Raw genomic sequence first — 17128 nt, 5'->3', positions numbered from 1 at the left:
CTGAACTATTCCAGTGCCTGAACATAGCCCTTCAAGGTGGTAGAAGAGGTCATACAACAAAGATCAATGCATCTGCCTTGGCCCAGTCAATCACTACTGATGAAATTCAGTCAAGGCAAAGGAACACATGAGAAAGAGCCCCAAAGAAGGGTGGTATCAACAAGTTCATGCTCAAGAGGGCTCCAATGAGATGAACATGAGAGCTGTGGTCTTCACTGGCCAATTTCTCCCACCGGTAATGCATCCACCAAAGACCCAGGATCTCTGAGGGATCCAAAGCCAAAGGTGCGTGAGGTTGAGATAGTGGTGGTGGGGAGGGAGTGAGTGTCAGTAGGAAGGGCAGGGGGTGGCTCTCAGCAGTGCCCCCTTTCCAATGCCAGATCCCTCAAGCAGGTACTGAGTGCCTGACAATGAGGACCCCGCAATAAAGCTTGACAGGGTTTGCTTTTCAGGCTTCCTGCATGGTAAGTCCCCCAGTGGCGGTGGGGTGAGGCTCTTCTGTGGGCATTAATTGCCCAGTTAAGGGCCTCAGTTAGCGATGGGGCAGGAAGGCCATCCATGAGCCTTCCTGCCCCAGACTTAATCAGGGCAGAGGCAGGAAGGTGATGTGATCCCCACTTGCCAAACTCACCTTGGGGAGGGCATTAAATTACACCCAAAGGGAGGTAGAAATTTGGAACTCTCTTCCATAATAGCAATGTGGGGAGGTGGTGGCATAACGGTACTGGACTGATAATTCAGAGACCCAGGGTAATGTTCTGGGGACCTGGGGTCAAATCTCACCACAGCAGATGGTGGAATTTGAATTCAATAAAAATCTGGAATTAAAAGTCTAATAATGACATTTAAAACAAAAACATTGTTGATTGTTGGAAAACCCCGTGTTCACAAATGTCCTTTAGTGAAGGAAATTTGCCATCCTTACCTGGTCTGGTCTGGCCTCTATGTGATTCCAGCCCACAACATTGTGGTTGATTCTGAAATAGTCTAGCAGGCCACTCAGTTGAAGGGCAATTCAGGATAGGTAATAAATGCTGGCCTAGCCAGTGATGCCCACAGCCCATAAACAAATAAAAAAGATTGATGCTAGATCAATTGTGAATTTGAAATCTGAGATTTAGATAACCAGGGATATTTTACAAAAAATATATGGGGCAGATTTTTAGCTCAGCAGGTGGGCGCGCGCTTGACCTGATCCGATCCGACGTGAAACCTCATGAGGTGACATCAGACAAGGGTCCCGATGTCATCCTGCGTCGCACAATATTTCGGACGGTGGGTGGGCGCAAAAGTCTGAAGCGTGCCCGTCGACAATTCAGAGGGCAATTAAATCTATTAACAGAGCAGTTGACTCTGATTTTTCGTGGTCTGTCCAACCTCACGGTTGGCGGACGGGCGAATCGGACAGGTGGCCTTCACATTTTCCATGAAACCTAATCCAAGGGCGGGATGAGGTTTCCGTTATGAAATAAAATAAAAATAAAAATCTGTGGGAACCTTTTTAACATCCATATGTCAGATGATTTATTATGCACGAACATTTTCTTTCAGCTTCTGAAACCTTTATTTGTGATTTTTCAGGTCTTCAGCTCCCGGAGGCAGCTCTCTACCTTCAGGGAGCTTTCTCTCAGCGTTGGGCCATGCCCATGTTGACTTCAGCACCCGCCCTCCTCCTGGCCCCACATCCCAGCAGCACTGAGCTTCTCAGCGCACTTTACGTGCTGGTTGGCCGTAATTGGCCAGCCAGCATGAAATCGCGGTCGGGGGCCAATCGCAGTCCCTGGCTGATCTCAGGCCCGCCGACCTAAAAATTCGAATGGAATTAGTTCACGGATCAGCCAAGATCTCTTTGAATGTCAGAACAGGCTTGGGTAACTAAGTGGCCTACTCCTATTCTTACAATTTATATTTGTGATGCTTTCCGATTAGCTTTTGTATTTTAAATCCAGGCTGCTTTTGCTTGTGCATTTATAGACACATGGATCCACAATTATTCTCCTGCAAATAGAAAATTGCAATGCTAATATTTCAGAAAAAGGGCTGTCTTGCATTGTATTCAATTGGTTACATAATACCTGAGGAATGGACTGGCATATGGGGATGGCGGGACAGGCATTATTGTCCAAAGCTGTTCAGCAGCACTCCAGATGTAATGAGAGCAGGTTACTTTTTCCAGAAAGAAATCAAGTGAAAAACAATCTCACCAGCAAATGGACGCACATTCTTGAAGCAAACACTCTTTAAAACAATTGTTCACATCCCAACCTCAGGAGAAATCATAGCTCCATAAACTCAGAAACACTCTCTCACAGACATAACTACCCCAACAACCACAAAGATACCACCATGCCAACTGAATAGATTCGACCCCACACCGACTAAGCAGGATTTTCAGCAATGCTCTCCGATATACCTGATTGTGAACCCGATATACCTGATTGTGAACCAAAATTGCCTCCCTACCGCCAGCCAAAACCGTCCTCCTCACTGTAGTAAAATCACCCCCCCACCGCCTCCACGACTGAGCAGAAATTGCAACCGCCTTGTAATCCTCTCCACTAATCAGGGTATTCTAACCATCCTCTTCACCCTGGCCAACCCCCTCCCAAAAATTTCAGAATACTGGCCCAGAATTTGCTGCAAAAAACAATGAATTCATAATGATACACTGTCATTGATGCTCAAAAACATTTCAGTATATTGTGGTGTAAAAGAGCTAGGCTGTGAGCTATGAATTGCCACAAATTGCTGGGCAATTTGCACCTCTGCACTGTTAGCTCACTGTCAATTTCTGCATGAGTGTCAAGAAATTGCTACATTCGCACTGTAAAAGCTAAGTAACCTCGCCGCAGGAAGTTGAGGCTGCTATTTCATGGCAAAAGGATCCTGTTAATAAGGTAATTTATGTTTGCAATGGCCTCCACTTTTAAACAAGTTAATAATTATTGATAATTGTCCAGCACATGTCACATATAACAGGATGCAAGTCAGACAAGATAGAATCCAACCATCACCCCTGACGTTCAATGGCATTACCACCACTGAATCCCCCACGATCAACATCCTGGGGGTTACCATTGACCAGAAGCTGAACTGGACCAGCCATATAAATACTGTGGCTACAAGAGCAGGTCAGAGGCTAGGAATCCTGCAATGAGTAATCCAGCTCCTGACTCCCCAAAGCCTGTCCACCATCTACAAGGCACAAGTCACGAGTGTGATGGAATATTCCCCACTTGCCTGGATGAGTGCAGCTCCCACAACACTCAAGAAGCTTGACACCGTCCAGGACAGAGCAACCCACTTGATTGGCACCCCATCCACAAACATTCACTCCCTCTACCACCAACGCACAGTAGCAGCAGTGTGTACCATCTACAAGATGCACTGCAGGAATTCACCAAGGCTCCTTCGATGGCACCTTCCAAACCCACGACCACGACCATCTAGAAGGTCAAAGGCAGCAGATAGGTGGGAACACCACCATCTAGAAGTTCCCCTCCAAGTCACTCACCATCCTGACTTGGAAATATATCGGCCGTTCCTTCACTGTCGCTGAGTCAAAATCCTGGAACTCCCTCCCTAACAGCACTGTGGGTGTACCTACACCACGTGGACTGCAGCGGTTCAAGAAGGCAGCTCACCACCACCTTCTCAAGGGCATTTAGGAATGGGCAATAAATGCTGACCCAGCCAGTGAAGCCCACATCCCGTGAAAGAATTTTAAAAAAATTATACAAGGAAGTATACTCTGCACAGAGACAAAAGGCAGAATCGTCCCAGATTTGCACCAAGTGCAGTAGCAGGTGGGAAAAAGTAAGTTTTACTCGTCAGCCGCAATGGTGGCTTTTTGTGCCGTATCATCCCCTTCCTGGCATGTCCCACCTCATAAATTATGCATTCCCTGGAAACATGGCGGGTTGCTGCGGGGTGGCCTCTGATTTGCCCGCCCTGCGGTAACCTCAGGCCTTCAGTAAACTGGGCGCCATGTTTAAAGGGCACCCCTTCGCAGAGCTAGCACTCTTCAAGGTATAGGAAGCTGCTGTGAACTGATGGGCTGACCTTCATCGTTGACACCATAGTTGACCTTCAACAGGGTTAACACGAGGGGTGCGAGGCAGCTCGATCTCACTCCAGCTTCCTCTTCTCCTCAAGGAGCCAGCCAGGGGCCCTTGGGCACCCATCAGGAGGAGGATCAGCATGTACACACCCCAGGGCCATCCACCCAGGTGACTCCAGGAGTCTCCAGCCCATCTGAATCCCCTCTTCCTGTGATCCCAGCAGCCCCTGCTCCACAGGCCGAGGAGGGTGCCACTGCCACACAGCAGGACCCCGAAAGCAGGCCGGGGCCCTCCAGGTCTCGGCCTCCAGAGGATGCCCATCAAGGTCATCACAGAGAGGGCTTGGCTGTCAGCAGGCTACCTCCACCTCCACTGTGTATGTCGGGGGAGCACCAAGACGTAGCGGCAGAGTTTGGAAGGTTAAGAAGATGTAGTTGCACAGCCTGGACACGGGTGTTAATCACTTGTGCTTAATGTTCACTATTGTAAATAAACTCACAAGAACGTCTCCCTGCCTCACAAAGCTTATGCGCTCTCAGCACCTTTGAGATGTAGCTGGCCCCCATCTCATCAGCATCTGTATCCGGTGACAGTGTGGTCCTGAAGGGTTCAGCTCACAAAGGATGCCATAGGATCAGGAGAAGTTAAAGTTTCCCCGCTGCATCTCCATGATATGACCCTGTTCACAGAGTGTGAGAGGAGCCATCAGCCAGACAGGTGTCAGACATTCACATAAGCTATGTGAGCATTTATGGAGTGTCCCCACTGTATGTAGTCATATCCTCCTGGAATGTAGGGACTATGGGCACCCACTGTGTCTCCGTGACAGTAGCCTTGTTACAGACGGTATGTGCACTGCCATCAGCCAGACTGTAGTCAAACAGTCAGAGGTGCAATGTGAGGATCTACGAGTGTCCTCGCTGCATGCCGTCATCATCCTCCACAAACCTAGTGGCTATGAGATCCTCCCGAGCACGCCTGCCTTATCTGGACAAAGAGATGGCCTCATCGTCATCATCCTTGCCTTCGAGGGCCTCCTCACTCTCATCCTTGTTGACATCCTCCTCATCGGAGAAGATGTGCAGCTCCTCCATCTCCTCCACAGCTCCTCCTCCCGTTGCAGGGCACAGCAGACGATGACGATGTGTGACACCCTCTGTGAACTGTATTGCAGGGCTCCACCAGACCGGCCCAGGTACTGGAACCTCATCTTCAACATCACAATGGTTTGCCCCACCAAAGTGCAGGTTGAACATGAGCCTCGTTATACCTTCTCTGTGCTGCAGTCTGAGGCCGCTGCATGGGTGTCATCAGCCACATCCTCAACGTGTAGCCCTTATCCCTGAGGAGCCAACCCTGCAGCCTCTGTGGATCCTGGAAGACATCAGGAATCTGAGACCTATTGAGAATTTAGAAATCGCGGACACTCTCTGGGAATTGTGCGCAGAACCGCAGGATGCATTTGCTATGAACATTCAGCGAGTTGAAGTCCTTGTGGTTGATGTAGTTGACTGCTTGCTGCCGTGGAAATCTGAGCACCACATGAGTGCAGTCGATGGCAACCTGCACCTCTGGAAAAGCTGAGATCTATGCAAATCCCAGTGCTGTTGCATCCTGGCTTTCCTGATCCCAGGCGAAATGCACAAAGTTGTGTTCCTTCGCGAATATGCCATCCATGACCTCCTGGATATACTTGCAAGATCCCACAGAGGTTACGTGTGGAGCCCTGGAAGGAGCTACTGGAGTAAAGTTTGAATGCCGCAGTCACTTTCACGGCCACTGGCAGTGGATGCCCTCCCAATCCCTGTGGTGCCAAGTCCTGCAGCACATGGCATATGTGACCAATCAGGCTCCTAGACTTGTGCAATCTTCGACAACACTGATTCTCGGTCATCTGCAGGAATGACAAGCGCTGTATGTAGACCCAGGGTCTAGGTGAAGACCCGCGATGGCTCACCATGGGTCTTCAGCGGCCTGCGCAGGAACCCCAGCTGCCCAAGGATGCTGCTCCTCCCTCTTCCCAGCCTGGAACCTCCTTCATTCTCTTTTCCTTCATCTCCATTCCCTGTAAGCCATAAAGCGTATCGCTAGTTCACCAGGCTCCATGCTCCTGATGTATTCCTCCTGTGGGATGAAAGAGAGATGCGTGGGTTAGCAAGGGTGTACTGAGAACCTCTCTTGGTTAAGTCTGAAAGCCCCTTAATACATCCCAGGGAATGCTGGCCACCACTTGGATGGCCAGAGCTTAATGCGCTGCATGGCTGCCCGAAACTCCACCCACCTCCACCCGACTGATTGGTGGCAGCTTCACCCATTGGGCTGCATGCTGTGCTCTCAGCTCAGGCACAGGCATTCTCCTAACCCACACTGCAAGGCTGCACTGTTAACTTGAACCATGGGGGAGACTGGTCCAAACCGGGATGATGACATTGCAAAGGGGCTGTGACACCTCCACCAGTGACTGCTCCATGGCCGGCTTTAGCAAGGAGATTGTACAATGTGCCTGGTCATCCAATTGCTCTGCAGTCCACTAAACGCTCATTAATTTGCAGTCTGCGCCTAAGGAGTGAGAAGTTCAGGAGCATTTGGTAGCACTTTCATGCCCCCTGCATTGCTTGAGTGGGCAGATAAGCTAGAGGCCCATCTCCAAGCGTGTCAATGTAGCAGTGCCTGAACTATCTCAGCTGTGGAAGAATGCTCACTTAATACAAGGTTTCTCTAATTCCTAATGGCCTCCCCCCCACCACCCCAGCCCTCTGCACGTGCTTGTGCTCCACCATCAGACTGAGCTGCCTTGCCCCTCCCCCAACTCACCTCAACCGGAGTGCAGCCCTTGTCCTGGCACCGCAGTGTCAGCCAGCCGGGAGAAAGTGACTTGCCTGTGCCCTCGCCTGCATTTGCGGCGCCTCTTCCTTGAAGTCGAACAGGTGACCCTCTCGAGGGCTGCGCAGCGATAGTGTGGGCACTCACCCCTGAGTTCCCCTCGGAGTTCAGCTCACCAGGTGCACACTGTTTAAATACTGTTGTGAAACATGCCCGTGTGGTGCCCGGATGATCCAGCATGGGGGTGGGGAAGATTCCGGCAGGCAGGCAAGATGATGATGTGGAAATGCATTGAAATGAGGTTACTGACATAGGACAGCAGAAATCCGGCCCCCCATTGACAGGTGGAACGGATAATCGCAAACTGGTTTCACGATAACGTAAAACCAACTTTTGGGCTTCTCACCATAGTGTCCGCTTATGCCCGCTATCACGCCCAACGCCAACGGGGGGAGAAAATTTCAGCCAAAAGGTTCACTAGGACTATAATTAAATGATAGAAAGGCTTGAGAATGCTTCACTGGACATGAATATTGCTGATCGAGAATACACAGGATAATAACTGGTTGGAAAAGGAAGAAATATTTCCAATCGGTAGCGAGTAAGATCATCAAAGTTGGTTTGTGGTGAATTGCAATAAAATTTATCGCTTTCATGTGAAGGCAGTAGCTGCCTTTGGTTCTGAATTTCATGAATTAACATGCTATATGAGCCCTGGATAGGTGACTGTCTTACTCATGTATTAATACATCGTGGGCAGTATTTTTACCTCGTTGGACGGGCATGGCGGGCGGGCCCGGAAGCGGGAGCGAAACCATCTGCCACTCGCCATCGGGCCCCGACCACGATTTCACGCTGACTGGCCAATTTCCCGCACTGCCTGGGTCAGGGGAGGGGGGAGGGCAAGCACAGGAGTCAGCGTATGCGTGCAGGTGCGCTCAGTGAAAACTCCCTGAAGGCACAGAGCTGCCTCAGGGAGCTGAAGATTTCTAACATTAAAAATAAAGATCTTAAAATTAAGGCAAGCATGACCCTCATGAGCAGGGACATGTTAAAAAATTAGATTTAAAATTTTTAATGTTATTTTTAATTAACATTGGAAACCTCATCCCGCCCGTGGATGAGGTTTCCTCAAAAATCCAAAGGCCGCTTGACTTTTCGCCCGCCTGCCAACCGTAAGGTTGGACGACAGGGAAAAATTCACTTTAATTAATCTTTTAATGGGCTTAACAGCCCTCTTAATTGTCGGCAGGTTCGCTGCCAACTCCCACGCGTGAGCATCGACCAAAATATCACAGGAGTGCGCGATGATGTCGGGACGCTCGCCCGGTGTCATCGCATGCTATTTCACACTTGTACATTTCGAGTGCATGCTTGCACGCCAAGCTGAAAATCCAGTTCCATGTTCTGTCGCCAAAAATTCTTAAAATCACACATTTTCCTGCATGTAATTCAGTGGTATTTTTATACATTTCACTTAAATAATCAGATGTTCAAGCTGCCACTTCAGGGCTTTGCTAACCATTCAAATGCTTACATTTAATTGGTGAAGGAAAGAAGACTATTGGCCCTGTTGCTCACCAAGGTTCCAGCTGCTCCAGTGACCTCGCTGCACTCTTATCGATTCACAATTCCAACAATTGCAGTCCAAAATTAGTGGGAGCTGAAAGGTGAGGAATAGATTCCAACTCACGATGCTCACCATGACATGCTCTGTTCCAACAAATTCTGAACCAATATATTTCACAGCAGCCAGAAATGAGAACGAAGCGGATTGCTGATGATAAACAATTGGATTTGCAAAGATACAAAGCATAACATTAACCATCCGGCCTTTACAAACTAAGGTAAGAAGCTGGAAGACAGCAGAGATTGTGGTCCTCCCTCCCCTCAATAAGCACAATTTCCCCTTTCCCCACTGAATCAGGTGGGAACTCACCATCACCCTCATCCTGAGTCACAAATCTATTCACTGAAATGCAACCACCCCCCCACCCCTCACCACCAAACAAGAAGAAAAGTGCTCTCCTCATCCCAATAAAATAGAATTGGGGCTTTGTGCTCGCTCTGGGCCCACTCAGAGTAAAATTGGCAGTGGCTCAGTGCCACCCAAAAATTCACCATCTTCCTTGTCCCATTTTGTCCACCATCAGTCCATCTTCTCAATCTTTCATCCCCTCTGCTGTTTCCCATCCACATCATCCTTCCTCCTTTTCTGAATTTCCCATCCACTCACTGAAGAAATGGACCTGGATCTTGCACCCTTGTCTTCTGTTCCTCCCTCTCCTCCATTCCTTTCTCTTGACCTATTCCTCTTACTTTCCCCTCCTCCCTGAGTCTCTCTCTTTTCCTGTTCCCCCTCACCCACCACTGGATCCATTTGACCTAACACTTTCTACCTACTTGACCTGAATACTGGATATGTTTTTTACTTCCCATGTGTAACACCACTGGACATCAACCAGTGTATAATAAAAATGCAAATGTTAATCAAGCTTATTTTAATTTACAATATTTACACATAAAACAAAAAAAGCTTTGAATTTCTATTTTTGGTACATAAGACAGTAAAAAATTATAACTGCATAGGTAGGAAATGTACAATCAAGTTAGTTGAGTTTTGCTGGATTCACCAGCTCCCTAACAATGAAATTTAACCATGTAGCAGACTTCCAGAAATCTTCACGTGCTCACCACATTGGTGGAATATAACTTCCAACATGTACAATCGTTAATGTTCATGTTACTCTGATAGGCAACAACTCTCATGACACAACATAAGGCAGACTTTTTCTCTCTTAATTCTAGTAAAGACTAGATAGGAACTTCCAAACACAGGCCACTCTGTGAATGGCCCATCTGCCTGTTAGTCAGAAAAAATCTTCTGTTTTAAAGTCATACCCTAACTTTCTGATTGCATTAAACAATAACTTTTCTCCACATAAAACTTTTCAATTTGGAAATCAAGTTCAGGAGAAAATATTCTCAGAACACATATCATTGCAGTTCATTACATTCCCAGCACACTGAGTAGGTAAGCTCAAAATTCTCTTGAGATCTAGTGATTTTAATTTTAAAATTATGTGTGTCTTTTGCTGTGTTCCACTCTGCAGACCCAATGTGCTCCGCATCTTGACTTCAATGCTTCAAAGTCCATGACCTCTAAAGCCTAAAAGAACAAGGGAAGCAGGCAGATGGGAATACCACCACCTGCAAGTCCCCCTCCAAGCCACACACGATCCAGACTTGTAAATGTATCAACGTTCTTGCATCATTATCCTGGAACTCTCTCTTGAACAGCACTGCGGGAGGATATGCACTACATGGACAGCAGTGGCTCAAGAAGGTGGCTCACCACCACCTTCACAAGGGCAATTAATGTTGGCCTTGCCAGCTACGTCAGCCCATGACCCATGAATAAATAAAGCAAAAAGATACTGTTTTCCTGGCCTCCCATTACCTGTTGTGCTCTACTTCCCAGGCCCTTCTCTGCTGTGCATCTTTCCCTGGCTTGGAATGAGGCTATGCTTATCATCACAACTGTGATCCAGATCCTAAACCACCTAGCAGCCATTCCACAGATCAATTTATATATTTCCTTGGTGCTTCTCCTACTCTGCCACTGTAACTTCACTGGAGATGCAGCAGAAACCCAGTTGTATCTAACAGAGTTTCTACCATGCCTCTGGTGAAGTTACAAGGGTAGGGTAGGAGAAGCACCAAGGAAATTCAACACCCTGTGTTAGGAAATAGAGACAGTTTAATTAAGTTATATTGGTATTTGTGGGCGTTAGGAATGAGTTTTAGCTTTAAAGTTTAAATTTGATTTGTATTTCTGTATCTGTGTGTTAAGAAAAGGTCAAGTTGAGTTTTAGTTTCACTTTAAAAGGTGCCTGCATTTCTAATGAAAGTTTACAACTGTAAGAGAAGTTAAGCAAACACAAGAATAGGAAAACAGGGACGTTGCCTAGCAACAGGGGTCCAGAGAGGCAGGTCCCTCCCACAGACACACACAGAAGAAACTAAAAACAGCAGTTTGATTTGGAAGCTGTTTGAGTTCAGTTTAGAAGAAGTTGCCGAGCAGAAGCAACCTAGAAGGGGCAGAAAGCCAGTCCCAAGCTAAAGTTGGCTGGAAGTTGACTGGAGCAAATGGGACGGATAGCAAGTCCCAAGCTAAAGAGGAAAGTCCCCAAGAATCCAGGGGAGTGGAACAGGAGAAAGTCCCAAGCAGGCCTTCTAGTCAAAGGAAGGACAGGAAACTGGAAAAGGTTCTGTTAAGCCAACTTAAGAATGAGGGGCAGAGAAAGGCTCCAAGCTTCAAGCTTAAAGCTTCAAGCTGCAGGAAGCAGAGTCAAAGCGACATGAAGGCTTGTGAGAAGATAGAAGGTCCAAAGAGTAAACTGAAGGTCTGGAACTCTTTGCTATGGGCATTTGAAGCAGTGGTGTACTATTTACAGCTGAATTGGTGAGAGAGAGTGTGTGGAAGAAAGCTTGAATGCATGTGCTGACCCAGGGGAGAGGAACATCGGAAGGAGAGTTTGAAACCCTGGAGGTGAACCTTTGCGGAAGGCATCTGAGAAAACGTTGGTTTAGGAGAATATTCCAAGACGAGTTCTTGGAAAGTGGAGATTGGAAACCCAAGTGTGAAAGACAGAGTGCAGTGAGATTGGTTGGCTCATGATGTGAAAAACATCTGAGGGATGTTGAGGAGAGATCCATAGCATTTGGTTGAGGTGGCATCTGTCACTTGGTTTCAGAGTGTGGTGTCTCTGACCACAGGTTGACAATTGGTTTACATGGACTGTACTTACTGTGACCATTAGAGTATAAAGTAGCTTTTGTAACTTGTGTTATCTTTATAAATCTGTCTATATCTGTAAAGGTATAGTTGCAGATGAAGGAACATTGTAATATAGTTCATCTTTTCTTGTTTAATAAATGTTCTATGCTTTTGTTAAAAGTTCATTAGCTGACTCCTGTGACTCTGTTCAGTCGCCCCTGTCCACGAATCTATATACACAAGTAAATGCTAGGATCTATCAAGCTGGGTTCCCCACCAGCTGGTGCAATTCTGGTGTAAAAGCTACATCATTCACCACAGAGAAATTTTATTCCTGCACCTCCACTTCCTGAATCTGATAACTCAATGGTTGCAGTTCCACACTGTACTTAGAAAAACATTCATTCTAAATGCAGATTCATGTAAACAAACATATTTTCCACCATATAGATTATCCATAGTCTAACCAAATTGCATCTAATAACTATTCATATTTTCATATTTAGGTTTGATTGCAATCTATTTCATAACTAAATTTATTATTTTCCCTTTTCTTAATTCTTAAAATGTTGTCCCATGTGACACTGTTTCCTTGACAAGAATATGATGCTGTCCAATTTTAAAACCCCAGTTGATGCCACTTTTAAAATCATCACTGAAACCTGTAGAGGTAGAAAAAAAGCTCATGAACCTAAATTCCATCCTTTCCTCTGCAGACCTCTCCATTCAGTACATCTCCAATTGGGCTGGCTGCTTCTCAATCAAATCTTGGAATACAGTTATCGTGGCCTGGTGACAAATGGCTGACTTCACAGCTTGCTATGTTACCATATGTAAACATGGGAACACAAATGTTCTGTGATTTTTTTTTGTCATTCATAAATAATTCTCTAAAACAGGTGTCACTGCTACAATTTCTGGATGAAAAATAATGGCAGAATGCACAGCAGGTCAGTCAGCAACTGAAAGAATTAGACAGGTTAATGCTTCATGTAAAACCCTTCAACAGCCTTAGAACCTGAAACAACAGTTTCCATTAAATGACTAATCTTTTCACATGTCAATACACTGAATATCTGTTGCAGATTTAAACCAAAAACAGAAGCATATGTTAAAACCTTTTCACATTAGCACTTTGATAAAAGGAGATGGTATTGTTAACATCGTTCCAACAGTAAAGGGTAATGTGGGTTTGCAAGTAGGTTTTGTTTCTGTGAATAATTAAGTTCATTTAAAATACAAACACTGCAAATGAGAGAGTTGTGTTTCGTAACAAGGCAAACCACAGAGTAGGAGGATTTAATTGGAATCTCTACATCCAAAACTGAAGAAGAATGCAATGCATTTTATACACTATCTGAAGAACAGGCCACTTTAAAACAGTAGGACATGATTCATTGTTGTTCCAAGCATAACTGACTGCTCAATAACTATCACCAATTAAAAATGAGATATTATTGTAACACAGTCTGCCTTTCATTTCATCTCAGTTTTATAAACAAAACTTTGCTCTCTCCTTTGAAAATAGATGTTCTAAAAAAATTCATTCTTGGGATGTGAGGGTCACTGGCTAGGCCAGCATTTATAGCTCATCCCTAATTGCCCTTGACCAGGTAGTGGTGAGCCGCCTTCTTGAACCCTTGGAGCACATGTGGTGTAGGTGCACCTACAGTGCTATTTGTGGGGGGAGTTCCAGGGTTTTGACCCAGCAACGACGATGAAGGAACAGCGATATATATATAGTTCCAAGTCAAGGTGGAGTGTGACCTGGAGCAGAACTTGCAGGAGGTGGTGTCCCCTTGTGTCTGCCGCCCTTCTTCTTTTAGTTGTAAGAGGTCAGGGGTTCAGGAGGAGCCTTGGTAAGTTTCTGCTGTAGATGGTACATACTGCTGCCATTGTGAGCCACTGGTGAAGGGAATGAATGTTTTAGGTGGCAGATTTAGCTTCACTAGCCTGATGCTGGACCTGGAATACTGTTGTACACTCCTCATTAAATTAGAGTTTGTCCCCTGGTTTGATGGCAATGGTAAAGTGAGCGACATGCTGGGCCATGAGGGTACAGGTTGAGGTCAATTAAAATTCTGCAGTTGATAGCCCATGGCGCCTCATAGATGCCCACTTTTGAGCTGCTATATATGTTCTGAATCCATCCCATTTAGCATGGTGGTAATGTCATATAATACAATGAAGGGTGGCCTCTGTTAAAGAAGGGATTTTGTCTTCACAAGGACTCTGCAGCGGTCACTCCTACTAATACAGTCGTGGATAGATACATCTGCGACAGGTAAATTGGTGAGAACAATGTCAAGTAGGTTTTTCCTTATTGTTGGTTCTCATACCAACTGCCGCAGGCCCAGCCTGCCAGCTATGTATTTTGGAATCCGGCTAGTTCAGTCATTCATGGTGCTACTGATCCACTCTTAGTGATGAATATTGAAGTCCCCAACCAGAGTAATGTCTGTGCCCTTGCTACCCTCAGAGCTTCTTCCAAGTGGTGTCAATATGGAACAGCACCAATTCATCAGCTGAGGGGGTGCAGTTGCTGGTAATTAGCAGGAAGTTTCATTGCCCATGTTTGACCTCATGCCATGAAACATCTTGGAGCCCAGAGTCAATGTTGGGTTCTCCCAGGGCAACTCTCTCCTGAACGTATATCAATAAGCTGCCACCTCTGGTGGGTCTGTCCTGACGGTGTGACATGACATATCCAGCAATGGCGATGGAGGAGTCTGAGATATTGGCTGCTTGAGGGACAGCTCTCTTAACTTTGGCACACATCCACAGATGTTATTGAGGAGGGATTAGCAAGGTCAACTGGGTAGGTTGTGCCTTTGTCATTTCCGGTACCTAAGTTCATTTCTGGTGCCTGAGTCAACGTCTGGAATTTTCCGTTCCCGTTGGCGTTGGGCATCAAGGTGGGTGTGAGCGGACAATATGGTGGGAAGGCCAAAAATCAGTTTCACGAGCAATCGTCCGCTCCACCCGCCAATGGCACACCGCATCCTGCCTCTGGATGTCGGGAGCGTCGTTTTAATACATCTGCATATAATTATAATCCTTGCCCGCCAGAACATTCCCCCATGCTGGATCATCCGGACACATCGGCATCATTGCACACTGATGTGGTTCACACTGTACATAAGCGACATGCGTCTGATGAGCTGCACGTCACTCAGGACTTTGAACTTTATTTGCCTATCTTGCTTCGGGCAGCACTCGCAGTCATCAGCACCAGGCTTGGCAGGCAACAACACATCACTTTTAGGGGGCTCACGGGCAGGTCTCTACCTACCAGACCAGCCGTGGGGCTTTTCAATGGCTGCAGGGTTAGGGCTTGTTTGGGGAAGGGGGAGAAGAGGCCTCAGGCAAGAGAAGGGGCTGCAGGGTGAGGGCTAAACTGCAGAAGGCAGGCATCGTAGGGTGTTTGTGGGGGCAAGATGGTGAGGGCTGAGGGGGCAGTCTCCAGAGGAGATGAGGCTAGATGGAGATGCGAGGGTAGTGCGTGTGAGAGAGTGAGTGGTGGTGATGTCCCTTGAGCTGGCAGTGAGTGAGATGCCAGTGAATGTGTGCTGGCCTTGTGAGCGTGAGAGTTTGGAGATAGTTGCCTTACCCTGGCAGCACAGATGAGATCATTCATCCTCTTTCTGCAAAGGATGGCCAACCTCTTCTGTGAAGTGTTGGCATTGAGCACCACCGCCACCACCTCCCAAGTAGTGAGATTGCAGGACCTCCGGAGGCCAGAGCAGGGGTGGAGGACATCACAGCGGGCATCCAAAAGGCATTTCAGTGATGGGTCACTGAACCCTTCCTAGCTTTCAGGGTCATGTCTTCACTGGAGCAGTCCTGGGTTGCAAGGATTGAGAACTGTGTGCGTGGCTGCAGTTTAGAAATGGCACCTGGAGTAAGGCAACATTGTGGTAATGGCATGGTGGGTGATTCAAAGGCCGCTCACCAGTGAGACGGCGTGTTTCCTGTGGCTGGATAATGAATGAGGTGGGAAACAGACAATACGGTGTGAAAAGCCACCATTGCAGCTGGCAGGTAAAATGTCCTTTTTCCTGGATGCTACCACACTTAGTGCAAATCTGGGGCAATTCTGCCCGATATCAGGTGGTCCGTGTGGTTTTTTTCTTCGAAAACTTTTCTGTAGAAATTTGATATAACTGAATGGCTTACTAAGCCAGTTCAGAGGGCAGTTAAGAGTCAACTACATTGTTGTGGGTCTGAACCACACAGGAATGCCAATTCAGTGTGAATTATTCAGATCCTTTCAGATCAGTCCTGGAACATATTTGATGACTAAAAACTCCTCATGTCCATTCAGTTTAATGGGGGTTGCCATTTTAGAAACATCTAGGGGCTGATTAAGATCCACCTCACCCAGGAAAAAAAAGCTATTGCCTGTTTTCACTGTATATTTTCAAGTATTCCTTCTTCAGTTAGGTGGTCTTTGATAGATTCAAAATTCTAAATTTTGAAATCATTAAGAGTAATCTAGCTGCCAAGAGATATGTGTACTTCCTTTCTGAGATCTTTGGAGCAGCCTGATAGGATAGTTGCCAAAAACTGCAACCTTCCATAGAGAAGGGAAATGTGACTGGAAAAAATAACACTTTTTTATATAGATGTTAGGACAGGACTTTGGACAGAAAATCTACCCTAATCTTTCTCTTTTCTGAAGCCCAAGGCCTGAACTTTCAAGTAGATGGTGAGGACCTCTGTGTGAAAATGCCAACAGAGGCCTGAATCTGGAAGGCCTGTCCCCAAACCTGGCCTCCGCCATTTTCACGGGTTGGGGGCGTGGAATTGGGGCAGGTTCTAAATTGCACATTCCTGGTTCCTGGAGGTAGCTGCCCATATAAATCAACAGCTGTGTCCACTCATGTATGATTTTGGTGGGGTAGGGGTCTGCAGTCTGCAGAATAGTCCAGGTAAGAGCATGTCCGAACCTTGTGGATTTGTTTGGATAGCCAGAGTGCCCTTTTGGGGAGGTAAGGTAGCCCATTAGATATGCTCCCGGGACACTTTTGGGAGAGGTAAGGCACCCTTTAGGAGAGGCCAGGTGCCCTTTTGGGATTGTTAAAAGTAGACATGATTGTGTGTAAAAATTGCATTAACCCATTTGAACTGTTCAAGCTGTCAAAGGACTGTCAGGTTGTCAAAGAACTGTCAAAAACTTACTGGAACTTCCAAACACATTGGAGCTGTCAAAGCTGTCAAGGGATTTAACTCTGCTGGGCTTTAAATTTAAAAAAATCAGTGCTTCATATTTCACTCTGTTGACAAAGACCTGAGGGTTATCATTATAGGATTTGTGTTGCATGACTGATTTTACAACCTAACATTATCACAGTGGGATTCCTGAACAGTTTGATTGGCAACGCCTAGTGGTTATAGAATAGAAATGTTTGTTTTCATAAGAGATTAATGGAAGAACTTCCAACCTATTGAATTTTTTTTATCA

This window comes from Cetorhinus maximus, chromosome 5 (genome assembly GCF_964194155.1).
Source record: "Cetorhinus maximus chromosome 5, sCetMax3.hap1.1, whole genome shotgun sequence".
In the NCBI taxonomy this organism is placed as follows: domain Eukaryota; kingdom Metazoa; phylum Chordata; class Chondrichthyes; order Lamniformes; family Cetorhinidae; genus Cetorhinus; species Cetorhinus maximus.
Note: the sequence above shows the minus strand (reverse complement) of the source record.